A 6821-nucleotide genomic window follows, 5' to 3' on the forward strand; every position below is an offset into this window, starting at 1 on the left:
GATCACTGCTTTGAAGAATTACTCTTTGCTTAACCTGTAAACTGACTACCAATGTCTTATATCAGTCTTATCGCTCTGCAAAATTAGATGTTTTTTGCAACTTATTTTCATAAACTGTGGTGATATTATAAAGAGTGCTTGTATACTGTTATTTAGGTGACATAGAGGAATGTGACTATGTAATCTGTCAAATACAAGTGAGGAAAAAGTTTTGAAATCAGAAATTTCCTTTCAAGTCCTCAGTCATACTAAAATAATCACATTATTTCTGCTTTTATAAAAATTGCAACAACTTTTTCAAGAAATACAGCTATATTGTGGACTAAAAGTTTAAATATTGCAGATGTTGTCTTTAAGTTGCAGTAAGATGAACAATGGCTTTTCAGCTCTAGAATCAAAGCATGAAATATGTGTACTTTTATTTTTTTAGATTTTTAGGAAGATTTTCTGGGCCCACATTGGATTTTTTTTTTTTTTTTGAATAACCAGTTGCCCAAATCATGCATTGAAGTCCTGATGCATTATTTTGTTTTCATATGGATGGCAAGAATAATAATAAAAGTGACTTTCACTCTTACTAATGCCTTAGACCCTCTATGCTCCAAGCATATTCTGCATTTCAGTTCCTACCCTGTACTTTCTTATTTAATTCAATTGCTACATGTAATTCTCTATCCTGTCAAATCCACCTTCATGTGTTTAAATCCAATTCATTCTTCAAGAATGCTTACATGCACCCTCTGCATGAAGCTTTCCCTGATTCCCCACCCCCACCCCAGCACCAAGCCCAGTTAATCTGTCTTCTCTCTGCCTCGCAGCCCTCTCTTTATCCCTGTTACAGCAGTGGTCAAGTTTTCTCCGTTCAGTATTCCTGTACCTCCCATTAGAATGCAGCCTCTGGAGGTCAGAGATTCAGTCTTGCTCATATTTCTTCTCACTGGTAAATACTTGATGGATAATCATTCTTGTTAAAGATGAAACCTAAATTTTCAAAACATATTTTTGTTTTATAAACATTTGTGTGACCTGTCTTTCTAAAAATATATATTATACTAAAAAAATTAAGAGTTGAGCATCCTTTCCTAAAATAGTGGTGTCAAAATACACAATTATGTCATTGTCTAGCAAGCCACATTATCAGGTAAAACGTTGTACTCACCTGAAGACTTTAATTTTTAACGATAACCAATTTAAAGTAAAAAGTTTGAGCGTTTAGGGTTGGTTTTTGTTTGTTTGTTTGTTTGTTTTGACTTGGTTAGGTTTGGTTATTCTAATCAGAATTTCTTGTGTAGCTGTTAAATTTTGGTCTCATGCAGTCCAAAGTTTGAAATTTCACTCTACAAAAAACTGAAGACATGGTTTCATTGTTTTGGAAAGTTTATACAAAATCCCCAGTCCACAAAATAGGCCATGTAAATCTTTATCAAACAATGGTAATAACCAAATGACTTTCTGGAACTAAGCAAGTATGTCAAAATCCAGGCAAAGAGAGGGATCGGGCAAGCAGTGTATAAACAAGGTGGCATGTTTGCATGCCCTCTGATATTGCTTCAACCTACTTTAAATCACAATTTAGTGATTCCTCATATCCTAAAAGTAACTAAAATTTTCTGAATTCTGGTTATTTTAATAAACTTTGTTTAGATTTTACTTTCTGGTTACCTATATTTTTTCAATACTTGAACCATATTTTAAGATCTTTGAGAGCAAAAATAATTTGTATATGAACATTACTCACCAAATTACAACTTCAGAAATTAATACTTAGGTACTAATTTTATCTCATCTCTACTTTATTCTCTACCAATTTTCATCACGTTACTTGTTGAATGAAAACCCTAAAGCTTGAAAAAATGCATACCATTCTGCAATAAATACATCAGTTATATCAAAGGCTTTTTGAAACACTTAAGCATAGAATTTCACTACATTTTACTTGTACAGCCATGACATCAACATACACACACACCCTTTAAATTCCTTAGAGAAGAGTTTCTTCTCATTAATCTGCCCTGGCTGTGTCTAATCAAATTATGTTTTTCAAGATAGTATGTCCTTCTCTGAAATTGTTTCTAGCATGTACCTCTTCACTACTTTGGTTACAACTGCATGCCAGCTGAGTGATTCACTTTCAGTGATGGTATTTGTCATTTTCTAGGAAACACAGTTTCCTTACCCACCAAACAACATTAGACCAAAACTACCAGCGTCGCTTAAATTCAGATCATCTTGACAAATAGCACTCAAGTGCTAGCACAGAGCCAAATGAATCATCTTTGTCTTCAAGTAGCACAAAGGTTAAGACACTACCTATGTTAAGACTTAATTTTCTAGAAATTTATCAGACAAGAAATGAAAATGTTATAGAGTCTTAGCTTTTGTCTTGAACATCTGAAGTTCTCTTAACTGGTAATTTTTAACTTAGAATTAGATCTTTAATCCTAAGATCTCTCATCCTTTCAAAACCAGTTAATTAAAACACATAGTCACCTTATGGAACTTTCACACTTGGTTCAAATGAGAACAAAGGAATTAAATAACTTTCATAATGTGACATAGGCAGGCATTTTCAGAGCCCGAAGTACAAATGTATATCTTTCCTAAGCTCCTGCTTCCCTGTTTCTTTTAAGAGCTGAAATTTGTGCCATCATGGTTAATGTTTTGACAGATTTTATCATAGACCTTGCTGTTGTAAATTTGCCTTGAGCCAAAATTTAACATGTTGTAAGCTCAGAAACAGTTTTTACTGTTAGTGACCAGAAAAGGAAATAAATCAATTACGCTCTTTTGGATGATAGGAGTGCAGAGTTTAACTCTTCAAAAGTTACACATTACTTGAAATTTGGAAGAAATTCCCATTTTGTATGTTCAAAGCCTCTCTATTTTCAGTAAAATATAAGCAATTTTGTGACCATTACAAGGCAGAAAACACCAAAGAAAATACTATGTGGCTTAAGTATGTTTCACTAAATTTTATAACCAAAATATTATCCTTATTTTTTTAATGAAAAGGCCCTTTGCCTTAGTACATGGAGTAAACATGTTAAGCCCTTAACATGTGGAGTGATTCAAAATCTAGGAGGTAGACACTTTTTTTCCAGATAATTTATCAACATGCTCTTCAGTTAGACCCTATTTTATGGTGTCTGTCATCTACTATTTTGTAACTTCTTAGAGTATTTTATGAAACATACTCCCAATCACTGCTATTCCTAACAGCCTACAGATCTAGATTTTTTTCTCTAAAACATTTTCAATGACCATGACCATTAATATTTACCCATAAACGCATTTGTACACAGGCTCAACCATAGCACATCAGTGAAGAAAAAAAAGAGTTGTTACTCTGTTCTTTATTCTAGAATAAATCAAATCAACAAATATTTATTGAGTGTCTACTATGTGCAAATAACGCTGGACTGATCAACTTTTAAAAGCCATCCACCTTTTCACATTGAAAAATCAAAGCATTATTGTTTCAAGCGAGGCAGAAGCTGCTTCCATGTGCTTTTGGTGAGAAAGCCTACGAGGACCGTGCAGCTACTTGGGATAAAGAAAGACAAGGAGGAGAAAGTGAATTCGCAGACCGGAAAGAGGAGAGAGAATAACCTAAGCCATCACCGTCGATGGGCTGCATCAAGTATGTACTCGTGTGCAAATGCATGTGTATGAGTGTGCAGTATGTGTGTATATATTTATATAGACATATACACACAAAAAGAAGAGTGAGGAAATTTGAGGAAAAAATGGACTGTTAAGGTGACATGAGAATGGGCATTTACATTTGAGCCCGGAGATTTGCTTTAAAAGGGACTTAATAGTTCAGCTAGTGCTCAGTCTTATGGTACTATGAAACCAGAATACACCATGGTGTAACAGAAAGTTCACTCAGCTTGGCATGCCACGTTCTAAAACCTAACTTGCTCTAAAGTGTATTAGGAGATGACCTCATCAGGCAACAGATTTATAATAGAAGTGACTTCTACATCATTACTGTAGAAACTTGTTGTACAGTCCTAAATAAGTTAATTTTATCATAAATAAGAAAGCTACTTAAAAGTTCAAGGTTCATAATTGTTATTAGAAACTAAATGAAAACTACCAACAAGAAACAAAACTTGTATACTTAATGATACTATGTTATATTATACTATTTTATTGCACTGTAATATGTTATACTATATATAATATTACACTATATTTTATATATAGTGCTATAATAGTCTATGCATTTCATTAATCTGTAACAGAGAAAATAATATGCTATCTACCACATCAAATAATTATGTGTTTCCACAGTGAGGTATAAAAGAGATGCTGGGGCTAATTTCCAGCTTTACCAAATAGAATTAATCCTGGTTACTTTGCATAAAAAGTAGATATATGTTGGCCTTTGAAGACATTGTCTTTGATAATCTCACAGAAGATGTCTGATGTCAATTTTAAAATATTTGTTTAGAAGAAGTAATTTTTAATATCAATTTTGCTTCCTATTGTTAAGTTAGGTTTAATGTTGAATGAAAATCAAAGCAGACCCTTTAAATAACCTTTTTAAACAGTATGTTTTTTCTTTCCTGAAAGTTAATTTCTCAATTTCTTTGTGGGGGAAAAAATGGCTATAGATCTATAATTCAAAGCTTATACTCCTGTTGTGAAATTATTGCTTATTAGGATCACGTTAGAGCAAAACTACGTTCTCATGTATCTTTTTAATTATTTGATACTTATAATTTATTTTCGAAGCATATTCTAGTTCCTCAGTAGTAAATTTTTTACTTCTTCTCAGCAAGTCTTTCCCTTCTTTGCAAAACCATATTATTGGCCTTTGTAAATACCATATAGTAAGCACTCCCGATGTGTGACTACGTTGGTTTGATTTCTTTCATTTATTTTCTTGGTATATTGTAATTCATGTCTTTAGATATATTCTAAATAAAATTCCACTTGGGTTATCCAGACCTAATGCTCATGTTCATGAGGAAATATTATCCTCAGAGTTGTTCCTTATTTTCATTTTATCTCTCCCCTCTTTGGACCAGAAATCCAGTGCCGAGACCCTCTCACCTGGGGCCTAGCCTGGGTTCACCTGCCCCCTTGTGGTGCTCCTCTCTGAATAGTTAATTGATTTCTGAAGTTTGGATTTGGTATCACAGAGCCTGAGAAGAGAAACCTCATTACTCTTGTCTAACAGCTTAAGGTCAGAAAAGCTTCTTCTGTTAGTCACTGACTAACATGAAAGATGGAAGGAGTTTGTTTGTTTTTTCATTTAATTTGGAGCACAAGAAGGAAATAGGGACTATAAAGAAATGGGTGTCTTCAAATAAATAATGATGCTTTATCTAGAATCAATATTAGTGACTTGCAGATTGATAAACTAAAAAGATGTTTCAGAGACTCTCATAAACTTAAAATCAAGTTAAGTTTTTCTATGTCAGTGTCTCCTTTTTCAGTGAGTGGAAGAGGAGGGGTGAATGCTATTCTATTTTGTTTAGATGGCAAATAGATTTTCTATTTTCTTCCTTTCATCAGAATGCACTCATAAATATAAAAAATTACACTTTATGTTCTGTGTAGTCAGATACATCTGACATGACTCATACAAACAGGTTTTCGTTTCACCCTCTCTTTAAAAAGGAACTCCTCAGCTGTGGGGGGAGGGGAAGAATGGGGGAAAAGGTACAGGGATGAAGCAGCATAACTGGCGGGTACAAAATCAACAGGGGGAGGTTAAGAATAGTATAGGAAATGGAGAAGCCAAAGAACTTACATATATGACCTATGCACATGAACTAAGGGAGCGGGGAATTGCTGGAGGTAAGGGGGGCACTGGGTGCAGGGGGGCAAAGGAGAAAAAAATGGGACAATTGTAATAGCATAATCAATAAAATACACTTAAAAATAAAAAAATAAAAAAGGAACTCCTTCGCATGCCACAGGACTAATTTTTACATCTCCAGTTGAAGTCAATAAAATTTGCACATGGAAAACAGATGAGTATGTCCAGTGAGTGAATTACCTAGCCACCAATTCAGGGACATTTTACAAGAATAAGGAATTAAGAATTAGGCCTCTAGTTAATAAAGATAAAAGAAAGAATAAAGAGAGGGGGAAGCACTATGTATTTAAATAATTTTCCTTTCTGAGAAGGAAGAGATTAATAAACTATTGTTAACAAGACTCCAGCTAAAATTTTAAAGATCCTTTTTCTGTCTGTAACTGTAAAACTTCAACATTTCTAGTGGGAAATATGTCTCTTTCTATGCTCTTCCACCTCCCACCCTTGCCCTCCTCCACAGCCAGATCTGATTGAATAATAGTGATCCTCTGTGGCATTTTAAACATCATGTCACCTCACTTAAGTTCTAGAAGAAGAAACAGTATACAGGTTTTAATAAAGCTACTTGTCATTCAACTCCCAAATTTCTAGTACCCACCGCTCCTCAGCAGTTTCTCATACATTTGCAACAGTTGACCTACTAACAGGTTCCCAGAAACACAGGTTCAAATTTTGGCAGGCTTACCTCACCTCTTTGTCCTTCCAAAGTACATAAATGCTAAACTGTGTTCACAGTGAGGAAGGCAGAGTCATTCCAATGAGACTTTTAAAATCAAGACCCTTTCTTGTCCCTACCAAGTTACTGCCATCCTCGCCAAAGGAATAAAGTTTCGTCAGTGTGCCCTTGGCATAATTTTTTCAGCCTGGATTAAACACAGGTGACTGGAAGTCTACCTTATCTCCACAGGGCATTAGTCACTCTATAAAAGTTAAATTTATTATGAAATGCTTTGTTTGTGTTAACATATATCTTCTCTGGGAAGCT

This window comes from Pteronotus mesoamericanus, unplaced genomic scaffold (genome assembly GCF_021234165.1).
Source record: "Pteronotus mesoamericanus isolate MK-2021 breed Mesoamerican mustached bat unplaced genomic scaffold, CSHL_Meso_final contig_100, whole genome shotgun sequence".
In the NCBI taxonomy this organism is placed as follows: Eukaryota; Metazoa; Chordata; class Mammalia; order Chiroptera; family Mormoopidae; genus Pteronotus; species Pteronotus mesoamericanus.